Source organism: Glycine max, chromosome 19 (genome assembly GCF_000004515.6).
Source record: "Glycine max cultivar Williams 82 chromosome 19, Glycine_max_v4.0, whole genome shotgun sequence".
Classification (NCBI taxonomy): domain Eukaryota; kingdom Viridiplantae; phylum Streptophyta; class Magnoliopsida; order Fabales; family Fabaceae; genus Glycine; species Glycine max.
Genome location: NC_038255.2, coordinates 28,527,000 through 28,552,332, shown reverse-complemented (window position 1 = coordinate 28,552,332; position 25,333 = coordinate 28,527,000). Strand labels below are relative to the sequence as shown.

Here is a 25,333-nt window from a genome sequence, read left to right as displayed (position 1 = left end):
CTTGATACTGAATTCAGAATTGGTTGGTTTGTATTTGAGTTTGTTTAAATACATTTTCTGTTTACAATACAAAAAAATTAGAACCTAGGACCAAAGTTAATTGGTATTTACTTTGAAAACAATCACTTAAAGATACACTTTGAAAAAAAAAATCACGAAATGCATTCTATTCATTAAGTACAATGAAATAAAAATTAGATTTTATTTCTATTACAAAAAGATCAAATTTAGGTTAATTTAATATTCTATACTAATTAATTTTTAAAAACTTCCTGTGTAAAGCGTATGAACATCGTGTATGTATACTATATTCCTTTTTCTATGTCATTTATTTTATTTTGTTTGTTAAATATAATATATTCCTACTACTAATATAACATTGGATTCCATTTTCTTGCAGACACAAATATCACATTGAATCATCAACTAAAATTGTTTTCATTGTGCACCAATGGATATTTACGTCCATTGACATTTCTTTTCATTATATTTATTTACTTTTTCCAAGAACTTATTATTATATGTCAAATATGTCTTTTCAATTACATTTACATATTAATGATTATCTTTGATAGATTTTTCAACTTCTATAAATATTAATGCACATTCATTGTTATTTTTATTACATTACACGCAACATTTGTACCTACCTTACCAACTTCCCATACTTTGAATAGTGACTCCGCCTTCACATAATTTGAATAGTTACTTTCCACTTCTCAATGTCTACAGGACAGTTACATCAAGCTGCCTAAAATAGCCATCAAATAAAATGCATTGGAACAAGCAATTCAGCATCATCTCACCATACCTTTCTTCCTCAATCGCTCTACCCAAACCAAAAAGAGGGAATTATCACCCTCAATTCATCTAGCGGAACAAAGTCACTCAAACATTATCAACATGAGTTGTCAGTCATCAACTGATTCCAATGTTGTAAGTTCTTTTTCCATTTTAATGGTTGCTTCATTTGCCTTCAAATCGCCTTGGTATAATTAATTTCATTTGGGTATTCATAGTTGAATCCTTTGTTGCTTAATGTTTCCCTGAATCGTAATGAAATTGCCTATATGCACCACTATCATCCAACACTTATGTAGTATGCTGGTGATCACTGAATAACAGTAAAGTATAATGAAAGAAATTATCATACTTCCTCATGTCTCTGCTTCTGTGTCACCACCATATTGCCCATCCATTTACATTCATGTTTTAGCAAAGTAATGTATTACGTGTTAGTAGTAATCATCGATCATGATTGACTTCTCTTACTATATTTTCATCAATGAATACTGAAGATTACACTTTTTTAAGTCATTCCCACTCAAATACTACTTTGCATAGTAATGCATAACCCATTCCAAGTGGTTTAATGTAGTTACTAAATGTGGGTCATCATACGATGCTATTTGTATACTACATATCTTCTTTTTCTTTTAAGTGGTACATTCAATTCAGATCACTTTATACAATTATATTTACTCAATTTTAAGATGTTGGAATTTTCAATTCTTTACTTATAACTTATGGTTTTAACTGATACCTCAGTAAGTTATGTCATCATACATTATTGTCATACAAGTCCCACATAAGTTAATGGGAACTACAATCACATCAATTTGTAGCTGCATTCCATACCGACAAAGTAAATTTATTAACCTATTGAATCAAATCATATTGTCTTCATCAGAAACAAATGAGTTTAATTGTAGTTGACAATTGATTCAACTTACATAATTGATATTTTTCAATGTTGTACTTGCAGAACCTAATTGAGATACCATCATTCTACCACAGGCAATGGGATCCTCACTATCCACCAGTAGTGCTATTCGCATATAATGGATGCAGCTATCCTATAAAACTTAGAAAAGACCACAACAAAGACTTCTTCGCTGATGGTTTAAAGCAATTCAGAAAAGAGTTGAACATTCAAGAAGGTATCACCATCACTTATGCTGCTACCGACCAGAGATTGGATATTCAATCTTCACTTCATGCCACCCTAGATTATCAAACATGTGGAAGGCCTCCAACAACCCGAAGAACACATGTGTGGACTATAGAAGTTAGTAAAGCTATGATCTCTGCTCCTCATCCATTGGTAGAACTCCATTCATTTAATCAGGCACTGTCATCTTTATTGACCTTAAATCCTTTTACTAACTTGCATCTCTAATCTAGGTACTACCAACGAATGCTCTAACCTATGTTGGTGCCTCAACACAAAATATGACCATTCTGACAAATGATGCCCATCCTCTAGTATGGAAGTTGACCATCTACGATCCTAAAACAAGCCAACAATGTGTTGCTGACCCATGGTATCGATATTTGAAACAAAATGACTTCAGCCCTGGAGATGAGTTATGCTTTTACTTTAGGCCTAAAAAAAGTATGGGAATTGGTTATCAGAAAAGAGGTGCATTGGGATAATACTGACTTTGATTAAAGATGGTGGCCCAAGTGTTGTGTTGCAATTGAGCCACCTAGCTTTAGGAGGCACTATTTGTGTTTCATATTTTTCTGTATCTAAACAACTTTCCAGTCGTTTATGCTTAATTTCAATTTCAACAAACATTTAAGATTTTTTTTATATAAAGTAGTATATTATGAAATGCAAAAGAGCAGGGACTGCTATGAACGAATGTTTCATATATCTACACTCAGAATGTTATTTACGAATGGTAACCATTGCTATACATCCATCCTGCGCATAAATAAAATTCTATAAACAGATAGACTAATTTAATATTTGACAATTAGTCAATAAGCAAAACACTCTTCTCGAATAAATTTTAAAACTAATACATAACATCAGAATTTTATAACCAGTGTATGTAGATTAAAAACATTGAAAAAATAATCAACCATTAATAAATTGAAAATATCCAATACATAACTTGTTGTTTATGAATCTTAATTTTATCAATAGTACCTTTTAACACAAATTATGATAATCATTTGATAGCAAACCAAACTAATCATCTAATCATAAATTGAAAAAATTAAACAACATTGCCATGCTTTTATTTTGTATTACCTGTCAACTATAGTAACCAATAGTGGGTAGCAAATTATTGTGCCATATCGGAAGTCTCAGCCTAAACCACACAAATGTCTAATCATAGGCTTGTTGGGAAAGAAAGAAACGGGAGGGAAAACACAACTCTCCATTCTTCCTTTTCTTCACTACCTACTGCTCACTAGCAATCGTGAACCATATCCAAAAACTTCAACAAACTTGTACAATATGAATCCTCCTTGAATAATACATATAAGCTGGATGATGTCAAGTAATGGACGAAATCGGAGGGCATGAAGCACGTTTACACGAACATGCAACTTAAGTCGAAGATTAACAACAAAACGCATATCTTCTCCTGCTGAGTTTCAAGGAAAATTTATTCCTTTTTATTATCTTATTTGATCCATATACGCATTAATGTACAATTCTTTCTTCACAAAATCTATTGAGTTACTACTATTGCTAGATTGCTAGATATATGGAAGTAGTGCCACGTGTTGCATGTTTATATACTGTATTTATAAAATAATTAGGACCGATTGTGACCCCAATAAGTTGTTATATTTTGCGCCTAAATTCTTACCATCAAACAATAACAAAATGTTGCAAAATACTTTGTGAAGTGAAATATGAAATGGAAAATTCTGCACAAGCAAGGAAAAATAGAAAACACATTTTGCAAGAAAGAAGAAAAGCTTCTCACACTCAAAATCAGCAATTATCAAATGGTAAGGATGACTACAAACCCCCAATTGAGGTGTACATATGCTGATAATTACAAAATGAAATATATCTTCTATCATTGCAAAAAAAAAGTAAGCGTATATCAATGTCTCATCCAGACTTTATCTATGACAGTCCTACACTGCATACACAATGCACACCGTTGGCAAACATCACTTCATCATGGAATCATTCTGATCAACGTTATACTGGCGAATTTGAAATTCGTCTGAGACACACTGCCAATGTACGTAGCATCCAGGCTTTTACAATCCAGACGAATCTATTGCACAAGTTTGGGAAAGAAAATTTAATTTCATCAAACTTGAATCCGCCATCAACTTCTACATCAAATACACCCGCAACTACTTCTCCAATTACTTCAACTAGTACATTTCAACATATGCATCCTGGAAATATACAATACAGAAATCAATACTAATAACTCAGATTTCAGATGATAGTGATGAGGAAACCAATATAAACCAGACAAACATTGATGCAGGTAATGTGTAGTTATTGTTATTACATACAAAATGAATACATGGTTGTCGACTATAATTACGTAATGTCAAATTGATAACTTACATTTTAACTTTCACAAATTCTTGCATTGTAGAATATTCATTTAACAGCCCAACAACAACAGATGATGATGCTGATAGTGACCATGATTGCAATGATCATACAACGTAAGATTATGAAAATACCGGTATTGACCTTGAAATTCCAACTTACTTTTTCCTATGTTTCCATTTCTACTGGACGTGTGGAGCATCTAAACTTCCTAATTCATCTTTAGGTGCAACTTACAATGATATTGGAGATCCAGTTTGGAAATGCATCCACTGTAAAGCTATGATGTGGTATGATGAGAGGATTAACAAAGACAAGCAGTCCAAAAACCCAAGGTTTGCATTATGTTGTGGCGATGACAAAATACAGCTTCCTCTACTAGAAGATCCTCCACAACCAATGAGACAACTACTTTTTGACAGCAACAGTACAAAATCTAAGAACTTCCAGGCCAACATTCGTTCATATAATCTAATGTTTGCATTTAGATCACCTGATACCAAAGTTGACATAAGATATAATACTGGCAAAGGTCCTTCTACATTCCGCATACATGGTCAAGGGCATCATCTTATTGGAAGCCTCCTACCTACGCCTAATAACTCACCCAAGTTTGCACAACTATATATTTATGATACTGAGAACGAAGTTCAAAACAAGCTTGCCCAAAACCCACAAGTTTTAAGTTTCAATAAATTACATATTACATTACATTTTTTAAGAACTCTTCATAATAATCTATATTTACAACCCTTTCTAATGCACCTTGAAAAATACTCAGGAACAAAGATATTTTTAATGAAGATATTATTATTGGAATAAAAAAACATGCTAGATAAGCACAATCGGTATACACATAAGTTCAGAATGGCAAGGGACAAAGTATAATCTTCACCTGTTTGTGACCTCAAACTAAAACTCATAAGTGATAGGAAATCAGATGGAAGATTATATAACTTGCCAAATACTGCTGAAGTTGCTTCTTTGATTGTTGGTGATGAGCATACAAGTAATAAAAGAGATATTATCATTGAAAAGCAATCAGGAAGGCTCAAAAGAATAAATGAATTACATCCTACATATTTGCCTTTGCAATATCCCCTACTGTACCAAAAAGGTGAATATGGCTATAGACCAAATATTCTTCATAAGCCTCATCCGAATAGCCATGTTGCAAAGAGGAAGAAAGTTACCATGCATGAATATTTTTGTTTCAGAATGCAATCTAGGGACAATGAAGCTCAAACAATACTGCATTTAAGGAGATTGTTTTAACAATGGGTAGTTGATGGCTACACTATGATTGAGTCTAAAAAACTGAACTAGTACATCAACATGAACTTAGAGTTGACAAGTACATCAATTTGAATGTCTATAATAATGGTCCCGAAACACATGGCAATGACAAAAGAAAGAGAATTATACTGCCGAACTCCTTTGTTCGTAGTTGTAGGTATATGGAACAACTATATTTTGATGGTATGGAAATTTGTGGCCATATAGGATTTCCATACCTGTTATTGACATTAACATGTAATCCGGCATGGTCAGAAATTCAACAAAAAGTTAGGAAATGCAATCTAAGACCTGATGATTGCCTTGATGTTGTGTCACGAATATTCAAAATCAAGTTCACTCATTTGATGAATGATCTCAAAAGTAGACATGTGTTTGGCATCATTCTTGGATGTAAGTAATTACCTCCTCTACCAATCAATTACTACTCTTAATTTACAATTATACTTTTAAATACATTAATATTCATGGTCCTTATTATTTCATTGGATTCTAGTTGTTTACACTATTGAGTGGCAAAAAAGAGGGCTGCCTCATGCTCATATTTTAATATTTCTACATCCTTCAAACAAGTATCTGAATCCAGAAGACATTGATAACATCATTTATGTTGAGATCCCAAATAAGGACACACATCTAGAGTTGTATGAATTAGTCAGCAAGCATATGATTCATGGTCCATGTGGACTGCCAAATAGGAGAGCACCATGTATGGTTGATGGAAAGTGTATTATATTTTTCCCTAAGAAGTTCCATTAAGCAACAATTGTTGACAATGATGGTTGTCCAGTTTATAGGAGAAGAAAAAATGGACATATGGTTGAAAAAAATGGTATTGAACTTGATAATCGATTTGTTGTATCATACAGTCCACATCTCCTACTTAAATATAGAGCACACCTAAATATGGAATGGTGCAACCAGAGTACATCAATCAAATATTTGTTTAAGTATATCAACAAAGGATCCGATCGGATTACAACCACAATTGTTAATGTGCAAAACAAGGATTGTACACAAACTGAAGTTCATATGATGAAATTAAACACTATCTTGATTGTAGGTATGTCTCAATCATTTGATGATTTAATTCATCATATATCTATACACAAATCAACACTTCCTATCTATAGACATTTATTATAATATTCTAAAATGTCACATAATATCTGCATATCTTTTGCTATTAATTTGACCAGGTATGTATCACCACCTGAGGCATGCTGGAAGATATTTGCATTCCCAATGCATGCACGTGCACCAGCAGTTGAACGTCTGTATTTCCATCTTGAAAATCAATAAGTTGTTTACTGGAAAGATACTGAACAAATTGGTTTAGTACTATCTAAAAAAATAGTCAAAGAATCCATCTTTACAGCTTGGATGGATTCTAACCAAAGATATCCTCAGGGACGAAATCTTACTTATGCCCAATATTTGACCAAATTCGTGTATGTTTCACGTCGAAGATGCTGGCAACCAAGAAAACAAGGATATACAATTGGCAGGCTCATATGGGTACCCCCTTCAACGGGAGATTTGTTCTACCTGAGAATGATGTTATCTTCTACTAAAGGGCCCCAATCTTACAAAGACATTAGAATAGTAGAAAATGTGGTTTATGGTACATTCAGAGAAGCATGCTTAGCAAAAGGTTTTCTAGGAAATGATCAAGAATTTATTGGTGCTCTATGAGAAGCTAACACATGGGGATCTGCACACTTTCTTAGAAAGTTATTTGTCAAGTTGTTATTTATGAATACTATGGATAGACCACAATATGTGTGGGAACAAACATGGCAATGGATGACAGATGATATTGTATTTAATCATACAAGACAATGTAATATTTAACAACCTCAATAATTGCATATAATGAAATATCAAATTTAGCATCTCAGAGGTTTACAAATATAACACTATTTATACGTATATACATATCATTCATAACAAAAGCATGACATGCTAAGTAAATATTCTTTCTACTATTCATAGGCATTCATCTATCTGTCAAAGAATCAATGCATCTTTTTTTGAGTGAAATTGAAAATTTGTTACAAGGCAATAGGAAAAGTCTACGAGATTTTCCTTCAATGCCATACCCAATAGGATATGCTGCTAACACCCATGGAAATAAGCTCATCTTCAATGAAATGTCTTATGATAAGGAATTATTGCATGCTGAATTCAACAAATACTATCACTCACTAACAAGTGTGCATAACATATTATAGTTATTCTTAAGTGGTATTCATTATCATCAATCCATATTACTAATTCACATTGGATAAATTACTAATTGCAGATGAGCAATGTGTTATTTTTGATAACATTATGCGTGTTGTTACAACTCAATCAGGTGGAGTTTATTTTCTGTATGGATATGGTGGCACTGGGAAGACATTTATCTGGAAAACTTTATCATCTGCTATACGGTCTAATGGAGGAATTGTTTTAACAGTAGCTTCAAGTGGGATTGCATTATTACTGCTACCCGGAGGAAGAACAACACATTTTAAGTTTGTCATACCAGTGTCTGCAACACAGAATTCAACATGCAATATTCATCAAGGGGGTGACCTGACTGAATTGCTAAAAATTACCAAACTAATAATTTGGGATGAAGCTTCAATGTGTCACAAGTTTAGTTTTGAAGCACTTGATAAAAGCTTAAAAGACATCATGCACAACGATAAACCTTTTGGAGGAAAGGTCATTGTTTTTGGTGGTGATTTCCGTCAAATACTACCAGTTGTGCCAAGAGGTAGTCACTCTGATATCGTGCATACAAGTCTAAATGCATCATACATATGGGATCATTGTCAAATTTTGAAATTGACAAAGAACATGCGTTTGCAAACCAATGCTGCCGAAACCAATAGTCATGACCTCAAACAATTTTCTGATTGGCTACTAGACATAGGTGATGGCAAACTTGGAGAACCTAACGATGTCTAGTAGCCAACATATCCTAACTTTAATGATCCTATCCAGGAAATTGTTGAGTCAACATATCCTAACTTATTACAAAACTATATCAACGGGGATTTCTTACAACAAAGAGCTATTCTAGCTTCTACAAAAGATGTTGTTGATAGTATAAATGATTATGTCATGTCTTTGATACCCACTGACGAGAAATAGTATTGTAGTGCTGATAGTGATGATAAATCTGATGAATTACTCAATCCTGGTTTTGGAGTTCTAACACTTGAATTTCTGAACTCATTAAAAACATCAGGAATACCTAATCACAAGTCAAAAATCAAGGTTGGCACTCCCATAATACTATTATGCAATTTGGACCAGGCAGATAGGATATACAATGAAACTAGACTTATTTTCACAAGACTTGGTGCACATGTGGTTGAAGCAGAGATTATTACTGGCCCCAATATAGGACATTAGACATACATACCAAGAATGGATATGTCTCCTTCTGATTCTCCATGGCCATTCAAACTAATTAGAAGACAATTTTCATTCATGGTTTCATTTGCAATGACCATTAACAAGTCTCAAGGACATTCTTTGGCACATGTTGGGTTATATTTACCAAACCTAGTATTTTCCCATGGCCAGCTATATGTAGCACTTTCATGAGTGCAAAGTAAAAAAGGACTTCATATTCTTATTCATGATAAAGAAGGCACTCCAAAAAATACTACTATTAATGTAGTATACAAAGAAGTATTTACAAACTTATATGCTTCCCAAATTCTTATTTCTATATATGCATTATCATTATTGACATTCATTTTGTATATCAAACTATAACACACATGCAAAAGGCCATTGTAGGTTTCATACCCATCTAATTTTTCATTCACTTCTTTTTCAGCATTTTTAGTTCCATTTCAGCAATTATAATGTACTACTTTTTTAACTTTGCCAGCGTTTTTACAGGTTCCAACATGCTCACTTTTTGAAGAAGTATCAAATGTATGTCTATCCCTTTATCAAACATGCAAACCAATTACATATATTGTTTGTCATTCAGGCTTATTTTTTTTCTAACCATATATGCCATACCATATATAAGTTGTCATCACAATATGTATATGGGATCCTATATTTCATTGAAATGTTAACTTGCTTAATATCATTTGCAAGTTCTTTAATATAATTAAACTACCATCAGATATTATCAAATATCAAATATTAGTATTAGCTCGTGCTTCGGCACGGGCAACTTTCTAGTATAATATTAAAATATTTAATGTATTTTTTTTAATACATATATAAGTTTACATAATAAATTTTGTGACAATTAACTTTGATCTACAAACTCTTTCGCCAGTCAATGAAGAGCATCTTTAGTGCAAGATCTTGAACTCAAGATCTGGTCATGTGTAGATCTTACAATAAAGGTGTTACAGAGATCTCTAGGGTGGAGAATGGGTTCTTGTTGAAGAACCTTGAAGATCTATGCACTAGCTTTAAAAAAACAAAAAATTACTTTTAAAAAAAAAACCAATAGACCAACCCACGGGAAGAAGAAAAAAATGCAACAACGAAAATGTAAGAACAAAAGAGGAAGAATGAAAAAAACAACAACAACATACCCTGAGTTCAATGGAGGACGCAGGAGGGGGGAGGAAGAAGGAGGAGTGGGAGGGAGGAAGGAGGGGGAGAGGGAGGGAGGAAGAAAGGGAAGGGGGAAGGGGAGTGGCAGAAGGAAGAAGAAAGGGGGGGAGGTCATGATGGCAGAAGGAAGAGGACGGGGGAGAGAGAGAGGGAGGGAAACCAAAAAATGGGATAAGGAAGAAGGGGGGGTGGAGTGGCGGAAGAAAGAAGAAGAGGCATGAGCGAGGGAGGAGAAAAAAGTGAAAAAAAAAAAAGAAGAAAGGAGAAAGTGAAACGTTGGGGGAAGGAGAAAGGCTGAGTGAGGGAGTGAAAGTGGTCACTGTGTACACAATGACCATTATTGTGTACACAGTAATCTTCGAAAAATTGGACAAAGGAAGTGCGAACGGTTGGAAAGAAGTGTTTTGCATAGTACAACGGTCGGAAAAAAAATTTGTGAACGATTAGAAAGTGGTTGTGCACTGTATAAATTGGTTCAAGCGGTAACAATTAGTACACCTAATTGTCATTCTCATTTTTCATTTGTAAACCTTTATTTTCCAAATTCAAGCTTAACTAATTTATTTTTTCCAAATTTAAGCTCAGTTAATTTTTTTCCGAAATGGATCCAAATCAATTTGATTGGAAAAGTTATATAAATTTTTTACAAAATTACAACATGCCTTCTTTGGCCCAAAATTCACAAAATCATCCTCCTTTTTTCCCCTTTCCATTTTTACCACCACCACCACCAAATCATTTTATGTCAAACACTCAAACCTTTTCTACCGTTAATTCTCAAAGTTTGCAAACATTTCCTTCAATCCTAGCAAACAATCCTACGATGGTTTCAAATGATGACATTGGTTTGCAATATCCACAATTTTCTTCCCAAATTAGGATACAGGAGATCGTCGTTTACGAAATAGAAGGGTTTTCGATAAAAGGAAGCCTCAAGTCGCCTTTCCAGTTTAAGAAGATACACACCTTATTAGTTCATGGCTCAATATCTCAACTGATCCAATTGTTGGTGTAGGTCAAGGAAAAGAAGCATTTTGGTTGAGAGTCATGGAAAGTTACAACAAATTTCAAGGTGAACTCTGCAAAAGAGTAGTTAATCAATTGAAATCACGATGACAAAAAATTAATTTGTTATGCAAAAATTCAATTGTCATTACAAGAAAGCGGTATCATTGAAGAAAACTAGTTGCACAGATAATGATGTCATGCTTAATGCATATGTCATTTGGAAGGAAGACAAAGGAACCGATTTTGGTTTGGAACATGCTTGGCAACTTTTGAAAGATCAATCGAAATGGTTAGAGCAGTTTATTGAAAATTGCTCTAAAAGAACAAAGATTTCAACATCTAGGGCATATTCTTCATCATCTAATCCAAAAACACCGTCTCCAATTGTTCGTCCAATGGGGCAAAAGGCAATCGAAAGGAAGAGCAAGGGGAAAAGAGTAGGAATATCTACCAATCCTATGGATCTTATTAGTTTGGAGGAAGCAATGAGAGAAAGAAATGTTGTCGACACCAAACTAGTAGCCTTAAGGGAGAAAGAATTGGAAAAATATTATTACGACATTCTAATGAAGGACACTTCTACAATGTCTGAAACTCAACTCAAAGACCATCAAACCTTTTGTAAAATAATTCATTATAAACCAGGAATCTAGTATTTATTTGTTAGGTAGTTTTAATTTGTTGTAACCGTCTTTTGGTTTTTATTTTTAGGAATCAAGTTTGATTTGTTTTTGATTTTAATTGTATTATAAATTGTTAAATTTTAAAAAATATGTGAAACTAGTCGTTATAAAACTAGCTGTTGTACAATTTGTTGTTTAATTGTTCAATTCTCATTTATTGTTGTATGTCTCCTTCAAACAATATTCTTCTTTCACTTCTTTGTGCAATCAATCATTCATACAATGGGTCGAAACAATGACTTCGACCAAGTTTGGAAACAAATTGTTTATGAAACACTTGACGACAATAGTGATGAACAAATCATGAGCTACTTACGAGCTGAAATTCTGATACTGGGGACAGATGTCGTACAGGATGTCACGACATCACGCTTCAGAACATGCAGATTGTGTTTGACTGTATGAACAGATTAAACAAGTAAATAACACAAGAGAATTGTTAACCCAGTTCGGTGCAACCTCACCTACATCTGGGGGCTACCAAGCCAGGGAGGAAATCCACTAAAATAGTGTTAGTTCAAGGTCTAACAGCCACTGTTTACAACCTTCTCACCTAACCACTACCCGTGCGATCTCTACCTAAGAGCCACTCTTAGATATGAGAAACCCCGCTCACTCCCTCTCAATCACACTCCCGTGTTTACAATTAAATCAAAGACACACCAGAGATCAACTCTGAACAAAAGGGATCAACCCTACACACTAGAGATCAACTCTACACACTAGAGATCAACTCTACACACACAGGTCCAACACTTGATGTTAGGGTACCATCAAGGTGGCTCACAAAAGACTCAAGTCCCAAAACTCACAATATAACTCTTCGATCCCGGACTTGGTACAGAACTCGTGCAGCCTTCATGTTTATATAGCAGTGTGCGTTTCTGGGCTGCAACTACTTGTGCTGGATGAGATCTATCTTTCTTCCTGAAAATCTGCACTAAAAGATACAGTTTGATCTTTTAGTTTTTATCTTTAATCTTTAATCTTTAATCCCTGAACGAACTCTTCTAGTTTGAAATTCGAACTTTAATTATCTTTTAATTCGTTCCTAAAGATAGATCATCTTATCTCTTGCTAACTGCACAATAATCTGTTAAAGATATAACAGATTTATATGTCCAGTATTTTCGGGCAAGATGTCAGGACATCGTATCCGACATCGTGGATCCTGCAGCTTCAATGCTTCATTTGACATTTTATCTTGACTTATGCATTGTGCAGCAACTCCAGTATTTTCGGGCAGGATGTCAGGACATTGTATCCGACATCGTGGATCCTGCAACTTCAATTCTTCATTTGACATTTTATCTTGCCTTGTGCATTGTGCAGCCCGATCTTATTCCTTGACATAACGTTGGACATCATGTGCAGCAACTCCAGCTTTCCTTCATTGTCTAAGTGCTTATGTTTTAACAAAATCTTAGCCAATCTTTTAAAACTCCGTAGAGCTAAGCACTAACAATCTCCCCCTTTGGCAAATTTTGTCTAAAACATACTTAGACACTTCCTGAGCAGGTACGAGCAGTTATGCAAGTGGGATCAGCAACTTTCATTATCAGAGTAATCAAGCACAGCGGAAATTCTTCAAGTTGCAAATCTACAAGTCTTCTCCAGGATGTCAAGACATCTCACGTGACATCAGCTTTCTGCTTCTGCTCCCCCTGTCTTCATGCTTACTGCAGCATCTTCTATCAGCTACTAGTCTTTCCAGGATGTCAAGACATCTCTTGTGACATCAGCTTTCTGCTCCCCCTGTCTTCATGCTCTTACTGCAGCATCTTCTATCAGCTTCTAGTAGCTTACATCAGTCATCCTCAGCAGCAGCACAGCAGCAGTCTCCCCCTCAAAATCATGAATCATGCATACATCGTATCCTACTACTCAAAATCATGCATAATAGCAAGCATAATACTATTACTCCCCCTTTTTAGACAGAATTTGACAAAAGTAGAATGCATGAACTTAAGGTGCAAATATTACAGACCAATAGTAATCAATTGTTCAAAGGGACATGCCCCTATAACTAGTAAGAACAAAAATAAAGGTCTGATGATCATGGGGTGGCTTCAGAATCATCATCATCTGATTCTGTATCCTCTGCTGCATCTTCCTCTTCCTCAGCTGCCTCTTCTTGCTCAGCTGGATCTTCTTCTTCCTCAGCTGCTTCACCATCATCAATGCCACTGTCTGTGAGTCTTTCGATCAGCCGTTCCAGCTCCATTTTCTTCTCTGTGGTGGCTTTGATGGTTGCTTCCAGCACCTTGCATGTGTCCTTGAGTTCAGCAATCAAAGCATCCTTAGACACAGCACCTGAAGCAGCTTTCCCTGATGTCGAGACAATGTCTGGGACATGTGTCCCCTCAAACAATTTGTAATGCAGGGATAGAGGAGATTCTCTCTAGTTTGCAGCGCCAATCCTATGCAGAATTGCATACTTCACACTCAGCTTCCCTGCAGAAAGCTTCCCTTTCTTTGGCCAATGCTGGACTTGTTTGGCAGTGATTTCCTTGGCAATTTGATGCTCAGAAACAGCAATATCTATCACTCCATCAGTAGGTCTGCCCAGATATTTGTTGATCACAGCAGGGGAGAATCTAACACACTTTCCTCTGACAAACACTTTCTGATAATCATCACTTTTTCTGTTTGTTATGTCAGAGGGAATGTTGACAATGAATTCCCTGACTAGGCCTTCATAACAGTCTCCCAATTTGGTGACTGTCTTCATCAGTCCTGCTGCCTTGATGAGGTCCATGGTCTCCTTGCAATCCAAGGCATCTCTTCCCAGTTGATATACAAATTTCCACCTTTCAACATTGCCAATGGAGTGGAATGAGATGTTGTCCAATGGTGCATCAGGGACATTTCCAGGCACCTTCTTCCCAGATTTCTTGGCCCTCTTTGATGTCGAGACATCTAGTTCGACATCATCATCAGAATCAGATGAGGAAATTTCTTTCCTCTTCTTGGAAGGGATTGCAACTTTGCTCCTTCTGGATGTGGTAGGAGTGATTGGAGTACTCTTCTTCTGTGCCATAGTCTTGATTCGTCCAGACCTCTTAATGGGGTTTTTCCCTTTCTGCTTTGTAATATTTCTGCAATGCCAGGTGCCAACTTGTTGGCAATGGGTTCCTCATCAGATTCTACATCTTCGAGGTCAATGAGATCACCTGGAGCAGGTTCTGGTGCCTTTGGTGCAGGGGTCTCTTCTGTGGCTTGATCATCTTCTTCTGTTGATTCCTCTTCACTGGGTGAAGGGAGGGCTTCAGCATTTGGAGCGGAAGATGTTGGGACATCTTTCTCAGCATCAGGAACAGAGGCGTCTTTCAAAATGCTACTCACAATACTGCGGATTTTCTTGTCCATCTCCGTGTCTACTTCCCTAGGACTTGTTGCAAGGCTAGGGTTTTCAGCAATCTTCACTCCCTGTTGTCTTCTGGGAACCAGTTTCTCAGGGACAGAAGCTTGACCAGGAATTATTTGTATGGGTTGGATGTTGAATTCTGGTTGTTCCTGGTGCGGAGATGATGGTACAGAGGGTGAACCAGGAGCTGAAGTTTCTTTTGGTGAGGTAGCCATGGAAAAGCAGAGCGTTTGGAATGATTTCGTAAATTTCTGAGAGCTGTTGGGGAATGCAGAAAACGAGATTAACACGAAAATATAAGTTTGAATGAGGAATGTAGAGGGACGTGTGAAGCAACGGTCGAATTTGCTTTGGTTCAGTAGTGAACGTGCTATTAATGTTAAGTGATTCGTTTGGGCACGTTCAGATATCAGTAGTTGCTACAATTCCTCTAGCAGACAAATGCCCAGCTTGCCCCTCAGTTTTTCAAACTGTTTTGCATCCAATGCCTTTGTGAAAATATCTGCTATTTGTTCCTCAGTGTTAACATGCTCCAGTGTGATAACTTTATCATCAACAAGCTCTCTGATATAGTGATGTCTAATGTCAATGTGCTTGGTTCTGCTGTGTTGCACAGGATTTTTAGAAATATTAATAGCACTCAAGTTGTCACAGTATAATGTCATGACATCTTGTTCGACATTGTATTCCTTGAGCATCTGCTTCATCCAAACTAGTTGTGAACAGCTGCTTCCTGCTGCAATATACTCTGCTTCTGCGGTAGATAGGGACACACAGTTCTGCTTCTTGCTGAACCATGAAATAAGATTGTTGCCCAGATAGAAGCATCCACCAGAAGTGCTTTTTCTGTCATCTGCACTTCCAGCCCAATCAGCATCACAGTACCCAACCAGCATTGAATCTGAACAATGACAGTACATAATCCCATAGTCACTGGTGCCATTTACATATTTCAGAATTCTCTTTACTTGATTCAAGTGACTTATCTTGGGATTGGCTTGATATCTTGCACAAACACCTACTGCATAGGTGATGTCAGGTCTGCTAGCTGTTAAATATAGTAAGCTCCCAATCATGCTTCTGTACAGACTTTGATCAACACTGGTGCCAGCTTCATCCTTTGACAGCTTCAAGTGAGTAGGTGCAGGTGTTCTTTTATGGCTGGCATTTTCCATCCCAAACTTCTTGACAATGTTCTTTGCATACCTGCTTTGTGAGAGGAATATGGAGTCCTCCATCTGCTTCACTTGAAGTCCCAGAAAATAAGTCAGCTCTCCAACAAGACTCATCTCAAATTCAGATTGCATCTGTTGAACAAAATGTCGAAGCATCTCATTCGACATCCCTCCAAACACAATGTCATCAACATATATCTGTGCTATCATCAAGTTTTCAGCTTCTTGCTTGACAAAGAGAGTCTTGTCAATTCCTCCCTTCCTATACCCTTGCTGAGTAAGGAACTCTGTTAGCCTTTCATACCAAGCTCTTGGAGCTTGCTTCAATCCATAGAGAGCCTTCTTGAGCCTGTATACATGATCTGGATGAGTTGGATCTACAAATCCCTTTGGCTGCTCCACGTAGGCTTCTTCATTCAGGTATCCATTCAGAAACGCGCTCTTCACATCCATCTGGTACAGCTTGAATTTGAGGATGCAAGCTACACCAAGTAACAATCTGATGGATTCAAGTCTAGCAACAGGGGCAAAAGTTTCATCAAAGTCTACACCTTCAATCTGAGTGTAGCCTTGAGCAACAAGTCTGGCCTTGTTTCTGGTTATAACACCATCTTCATTGGTCTTGTTCTTGAAGATCCACTTGGTGCCAATCACATTAGTCCCCTCGGGTCTAGGAACTAGCTCCCAAACTTCATTCCTTTTGAATTGCCCCAATTCTTCTTGCATAGCATTGATCCAGAACTCATCAGTCAGTGCCTCTTTCACATTCTTGGGCTCAATTTTGGAGACAAAGCATGAATTGGAGACAATCTCAATCTCCCTTGATCTTGTAGTGACCCCTCTGTTTGGATCTCCTATAATCAGCTCCTTGGGGTGCATCTTCTGGATTCTAATGGAGGGACCCTTGTCAGGTTGATTGACGTTTGATTCATCTGTAGCAGAATCAGAGTTTTCTGCATTTTCTCCACTTTTAGCTGCATCTGCTACATTGTCTCCCGATGTTCTGACATCTTCTTCGACATCATTCTTTCTAGCTGGAGTTAGATCATCAACAACCACATTGATGGATTCCATCACAGTTCTGGTTCTGGAATTGAATACTCTATATGCTCTGCTGTTTGTAGAGTATCCCAGGAATATTCCTGCATCACTCTTGGGATCCATCTTTCTCCTTTGCTCTCTATCTGCCAAGATGTAACATGGACTTCCAAAGATGTGGAAGTGCTTGACAGATGGCTTCCTCCCTTTCCAGATTTCATACAGTGTGGTTGGAGTCCCTCTTCTAAGTGTGACTCTGTTGTGGATGTAGCATGCTGTGTTCATGGCTTCAGCCCAGAGATTATAGGGAAGTTCTTTGGCATGAAGCATGACCCTAGCAGCTTCTTGCAAAGTCCTGTTTTTCCGTTCAACTATGCCATTTTGTTGTGGTGTAATGGCTGCAGAGAACTCATGAGTGATGCCTTCAGATGTGCAGAATTCAGTGAACCTGCTGTTTTCAAATTCTCTGCCATGGTCACTCCTGATTCTCTTGATGACACAGTCTTTTTCTCTTTGAAGTCTTAGACTCAACTCTTTGAATACTTCAAAGGTTTCTGATTTCTCTCTGATAAAGTTGACCCAGGTAAATCTGGAGAAATCATCCACAACAACATAGGCATACCTCTTTCCTCCAAGGCTTTCAACTTGCATAGGCCCCATCAAGTCCATGTGAAGTAGTTCCAGCACCCTGGAAGTGGTCTGATGTTGAAGCTTCTGGTGGGACATCTTGACTTGCTTTCCAATCTGACATTCACCACAGATTCTGCCTTCTTCTATTTTCAGATTGGGAATGCCTCTAACAGCACCTTTGTCAATGATTTTCTTCATGCCTCTTAAGTGCAGATGTCCAAATCTTTGATGCCATATTCTGACTTCATCTTCTTTGGAGGATAGACATGTGGAGGAGTAACTGGTTTCTTGAGGTGTCCATAGGTAACAGTTGTCCTTTGATCTGCTGCCCTTCATTAGAACTTCACTCTTCTCATTTGTCACCAAGCATTCTGACTTTGTGAAGTTTACATTGAATCCTTCATCACACAACTAACTGATGCTGATCAGGTTTGCAGTCAGTCCCTTCACCAGCAGTACTTTGTTCAGACTAGGAAGTCCATCATGAACTAGCTTTCCCATTCCAATGATCTTTCCTTTAGAGCCATCTCCAAATGTCACATAACTAGTGGAGCAGGGCTCAATGTTCAGCAGGAATTCTTTGACTCCTGTCATGTGTCTGGAACAACCGCTATCTAGGTACCAATCTTCCTTAGCTGATGCTCTAAGTGAAGTATGAACAACAAGACTGACAATCTTGTGTTTTGGAACCCACATCATCTTCTTTCTGCTGCTGCTACTTTGAGTTCCATGATGTGGATGGCCATGTAGATGATAGCAAAAGGGCTTTATGTGACCATACTTGCCACAGTAGTGACACCTCCACTTCTTTCTTTTGCTCTTTTTCTGCTGCGTTCCATGATGTCGAGACCGATGTTGTGACATCGTGGCTCCAGTGCTGTTTTTGGCAGGAACAAATTCTGTCATGGTTATTCTGCCAGCAGATTTATGATTAAGCCCAAGTCCTCTCTGGTCTCCAACATTCTTCCCAAGCTGTAGCACCTCATCAAGCATATCTGAGCCTTTATTCAACATCTTTATTGATTTGGTCATGTTTTCCAGTTTAGAGTTCAGAAAACCGACTTCTCCTTTAAGCTCAGAGATCTCCTCTTTATGTGCCTCCTTTTCAGCCTCCAGATTTGCAATGACCTTCTTCAGTTGTGCTTCTTGCTGAAGAATCTTCTCACTTTTGATGCATAGTTCTCTATAGGATGTGGCAAGCTCATTAAAAGTGATTTCACTGTCTGTATCACTTGAATCTTCAGCAGATTCAAATCTCCCAGTGAGTGCATTCACATCTCTGTCAGAATCACTTTCTTGTTCACTCTCTGTATCATCAGACCGACATACAGAAAGTCCTTTCCTCTGCTTCTTGAGATGAGTGGGACATTCAGCTTTGATGTGTCCAAAGCCTTCACACCCACGGCATTGAATTCCTTTGCTGTGACTGGGCTTTTCATCTGACCTTTTCTGGTATTCACTACCTTTCCTGATGTCGAAAGGGATGTTCTGGACATGTGGTTTCTACCTCCTGTCCATTCTGTTCAGCACTTTGTTGAACTGTTTTCCAAGGAGCACAACTGCATTAGTCAGACCTTCATCAGTATCCAGGTCATACTCATCTTCTTCTCCTTCATCATTGGACACGAAAGCCAGATTCTTGCTCTTCTTTTCAGCCCTATCCGAGAGTCCTAGCTCAAAGGTTTGAAGGGAACCAATGAGTTCATCTACTCTCATGTTGCAAATGTCTTGGGCCTCCCCTATTGCAGTGACTTTCATGTCAAATCTCTTAGGCAAGGATCTGAGGATCTTTCTCACCAGCTTTTCGTCTGTCATCCTTTCTCCCAAGGCAGTGCAGGCATTGGCAATTTCAAGAATGTTCATGTGGAAGTCATGAATACATTCTTCCTCCTTCATCTTCAGATTTTCGAATTTTGTAGCCAACAGTTGCAATCTGGACATCTTCACTTTGGAGGTTCCTTCATGAGAGGTTTTCAGGATCTCCCATGCATCCTTGGCCACTGTGCATGTGTTGATCAGTCTGAAGATATTCTTGTCAACTCCATTGAATAGAGCATTCAAAGCTTTGGAGTTTCCAAGTGCCAATTCGTCTTCTTCTTTTGTCCAGTCTTCTTCTGGCTTCAATTCATCAGTGGGCTTTCCTTCTGTGTCCAGCATCTTGGGATGTTCCCAGCCTTTGATGATAGCTTTCCAGGTTCTGCTATCCAGTGATTTGAGAAAGGCCACCATTCTTGCTTTCCAGTATTCATAGTTGGTTCCATCAAGAATTGGTGGTCTGTTCACTGGTCCTCCTTCTTTCTCCATGTTCATCAGAATTTATCTCCCTAGATCTCACTCAGTGATTTCGAGTGCCCGCTCTGATACCAATTGAAATTCTGATACTGGGGACAGATGTCGTACAGGATGTCACGACATCACGCTTCAGAACATGCAGATTGTGTTTGACTGTATGAACAGATTAAACAAGTAAATAACACAAGAGAATTGTTAACCCAGTTCGGTGCAACCTCACCTACATCTGGGGGCTACCAAGCCAGGGAGGAAATCCACTAAAATAGTGTTAGTTCAAGGTCTAACAGCCACTGTTTACAACCTTCTCACCTAACCACTACCCGTGCGATCTCTACCTAAGAGCCACTCTTAGATATGAGAAACCCCGCTCACTCCCTCTCAATCACACTCCCGTGTTTACAATTAAATCAAAGACACACCAGAGATCAACTCTGAACAAAAGGGATCAACCCTACACACTAGAGATCAACTCTACACACTAGAGATCAACTCTACACACACAGGTCCAACACTTGATGTTAGGGTACCATCAAGGTGGCTCACAAAAGACTCAAGTCCCAAAACTCACAATATAACTCTTCGATCCCGGACTTGGTACAGAACTCGTGCAGCCTTCATGTTTATATAGCAGTGTGCGTTTCTGGGCTACAACTACTTGTGCTGGATGAGATCTATCTTTCTTCCTGAAAATCTGCACTAAAAGATACAGTTTGATCTTTTAGTTTTTATCTTTAATCTTTAATCTTTAATCCCTGAACGAACTCTTCTAGTTTGAAATTCGAACTTTAATTATCTTTTAATTCGTTCCTAAAGATAGATCATCTTATCTCTTGCTAACTGCACAATAATCTGTTAAAGATATAACAGATTTATATGTCCAGTATTTTCGGGCAAGATGTCAGGACATCGTATCCGACATCGTGGATCCTGCAGCTTCAATGCTTCATTTGACATTTTATCTTGACTTATGCATTGTGCAGCAACTCCAGTATTTTCGGGCAGGATGTCAGGACATTGTATCCGACATCGTGGATCCTGCAACTTCAATTCTTCATTTGACATTTTATCTTGCCTTGTGCATTGTGCAGCCCGATCTTATTCCTTGACATAACGTTGGACATCATGTGCAGCAACTCCAGCTTTCCTTCATTGTCTAAGTGCTTATGTTTTAACAAAATCTTAGCCAATCTTTTAAAACTCCGTAGAGCTAAGCACTAACACGAGCGATGCAACAACAATCAACAAAGAAGGCCTAAAAGAGTTATTAATCACAATTGTGAAGATGGACATCTACGATTGATGAATGATTACTTCTCAGAAAATTCAATATACACTGAGACTCAATTCTGACGTAGGTTCCAAATGTGGTGACAATTGTTCATTCGAATTGTAAACGCTCTTAGTAGTCACAATGAGTATTTTCAAATGAGATATGATGTTGTTGGTAGAATGGGTCTCTCACCATTACAGAAGTGCACTGCAACTATTTGTATACTTGCATGCGAGTCACCTGCTAATTGTGTGGATAAGTACATTAGAATTGGCGAATGGACTGTAACTCAATGCTTACAAAAATTTGTAAGGGGTGTCATTGAGATATTTGGACAAGAGTACTTGAGAAGACCCAACAACAATGGCATCAATCGCCTACTGCAAATTGGAGATGCATGAGGGTTTTTAGGTATGTTAGGTTCTATTGATTGCATGAATTGGGAGTGGAAAAATTGTGTAGTTGCATGGCAGGGCCAATATTGTAGAGGTGATCATCACAAACCCATAATAATACTTAAAGTCGTCACTTCACAAGACTTATGGATTTGACATGCATTTTTTTGGAGTTGCAGGTTCAAACGATGACATTAATGTGTTAAACCAATCGCCTATATGCTTGATGACGTTTTGGAAGGTTGAGCTCCTCCATTACAATTTACAATTAATGGAACTCCATATAATAGGGGATACTATCTTGTAGATGGTATTTATCCAAATTGAGTCATATTTGTGAAGACCATACCAATGCCACAAGGTCCAAGAAGAAAATTATTTGCAAAATATCAAGAAGTAGCGAGAAAGGATGGGGAACAAGCATTTTGGTGTGCTCAAATCTCGATTCGCAATTATATGTTGTCCATTTCGTGCCTGGAACATAGATACAATGAAGGATATAATGTTGACATGCATTATAGTGCATAACATGATTGTCGAAGACAAACGAGATACGCTCAATGATAATGTTGATGTTGATTATGATCGCGTAGAAAATGATATTTCAAATGTTAAAGTATCTCGTGGTACTCTTCTTGACTTTTCTACATACTTGCACACAAGGCGCATTATACTTACAAGAAGAATTCATCAACAACTTCAAGCCGATTTGGTGAAGCATATTTGGGAACACTACACTCACAACAATAATGAAATTTAATTTTTCTTTGACATTAATATTTTTTTCAATTTTTTTATTATCTAATTTATGTATTTTTTATTTCTTTAGCATTTAGTCATAAATATAAATTAAATTTATGCTCATTTTCCTATTTCTTAATATTTATAAATTTTTTTCTTCAATATTTCATTAAAATTAATTACTTACTTAATTATATTTAATTTAACAAATAATTAAATAAAATATTAAAAGTGGAGTCCATGTGAGACCTACAAAAAACTATCTAAGATCCCAAAATGAGATTTACCACTAAAAAAATAGAAAAAATCTGAAGAGATCTTCAATATTACGTGACACTGTCAGGTTCACCAAAAAGTGGTCTAAGATTCCAATTAGAAATCTAGCACTAAAGTAGCTCTAATATCACTTTTTCACAAAAACTTTGTGGTTATTTTTTATACCAATTTTAACTATAAATTCATGAAAATTATTAACATGAAATAAATGACCATAAGTCTTGGACATTTAAAAATATACTTTGTTTGTTGTTTATGTAATATATTTTTAAAATATGATTGGGTCATTTTATAAAACATAAAATTATGAATATTTGTATAAATTTTAGTGTTTATATATTTATTAAATAAAATTTATCACCCCTCTTGATTTGGAAGTCTGGCTCCCTCCTCCCCTCTCCCTAGCTAGTCATTATCGCCATCATATAACTACAATCCCCTCAACCATGCCAAGTTGTTGTTATTTATGGATTAAAGCTTTTTACTCTCAATATATTATATATCACTTATTACTATTCCTAATTAGAGGTGTTAAAATGGAATTGAATTCAACTTGAAATTATAATTTACACTCTAATTCTTTACACAATTATATTAAATTTACTATTACAACTACAATTTTAAATTGAAATTCCTACTCCCATTTTAAATATTTCTAAAAACCAGTTTTGGTGAAATAGTAAAGTGACTATTTGCAACATAGTCACATAGTGCTTTATTTAATTCTATCTTTGATCTCATCAAGACCCTAGAGGCCTAGTGTTGGCACTTAAAAAATTATTATGAATAGCTGATGCAAATGCGAAGAAGCTAAAAGTTAATATATTCAAATTTATTTTTGAATTATATAATTTTATCATTATTTAAAGATTATGATCTAAAGAAAACAGGGTCAATTGAAGTCAGTGAAGATTCGCTTATAATGAAATGATTAAATAGGTTAGTTTTGAGGGACAGAGATAGTGAAGATGAGCTCAATTGAAGGCTCCTTGAAGATAGAAGCATAAATCGGAAACAAGGGAGCGTGGATGAAAACAATATTAGCCGAAATTGATAATATAGCAGCCAATTAGTGGCCTAACGTGGACAAGCACATTCAAGAGCATTTATTTTTCATATTTAGTATAGATAGGTGTTTGGAAAACGTTGGAAACACACCACCAATTAATCAGTACAATTATCTTTTTTCGGTTATTATTCTTTTAAGTTTTTTTTTTTTTTTTTACATTTTCAAATTCATTTAGCTTTTTGTCTCAATTATCTCTAAGTTTAGTTACAATTCACTTCCAACCAAATACTTTTCGAAAGTAACATGGGAACCGGTTGAGAGGAAGATTTCCTCCTTCAACTCACAAATTATTTTATAACATATTCAAATTTTAAAATTGTGTTGGAACAAAAATTAGCTGAAACACCTTTGGCTAGCTTGTTATTTCACACGACAACACATGGACTATCATGTAGTTCGAACTTAAAAGGCATTTTTACTTAGACTGTAATACTGTGCATTTCCACTCTCACCCTCTCTCTCTTTCTATATACCATTCTAGATTCACAAGCAAAAATGGACAAGTGGCACTCTCTTGGAGGCTTTGAGACCTTTTGGGCATTCAATACTCGACATAATCCAAAAGAGTGAAAGACCAGGCTATTTTGGTAGGAACTAGGAAGAGATGAAGAGTAGATATATGCACATATATTATATATGACAATGTAGTACTTTGTTTGATCTACGCTTAAAGATGTTTTTTGTATTAGTATGTTTATATATTTTAATTTTAATTTTTTTTTATTTTTAGTTCTTATAAGTTTATTTCTTTATAAATTTGAAATTTATTCAATTTTAATCTTTATAACGTATGTTTTTTCATTTTTGATTCTAATGAACATACATTTATGGGGTCTAAAATAATAAAAAAAATTAAAAGATTAAAATTGAAAACACACAAACTTACAAAAACAAAAAATAAATAAAATATTTTACAGGGATCAAAATTAAAAAAACATAATTTTTTTATTAGCTAAAAAATTTATTTAATTATTTAGTAAATAATTTCTTTTAGTAATTTTTAACCTTTTATATTTATTTTGTTTTATCCTTAAATATTTATTAGATTTTTTTAATCTTTTCTAAGAAAAAAATTTATTATTTTTATCTTTAATATAATTATATTTTTTTGGCTACTTCAACATATAATTTTATTAAACATATATGATTTGATAAAATAATTTTTTAACTTTTTTGTAA

At 36.2% G+C, this 25,333-nt stretch overlaps 1 pseudogene; it reads left to right on the top strand.

The window, feature by feature from the left end:
* Positions 1 to 903: 903 nt before the first annotated feature.
* LOC113000415 (uncharacterized) lies at positions 904 to 8,581 on the top strand (annotated as a pseudogene).
* Positions 8,582 to 25,333: the final 16,752 nt, after the last annotated feature.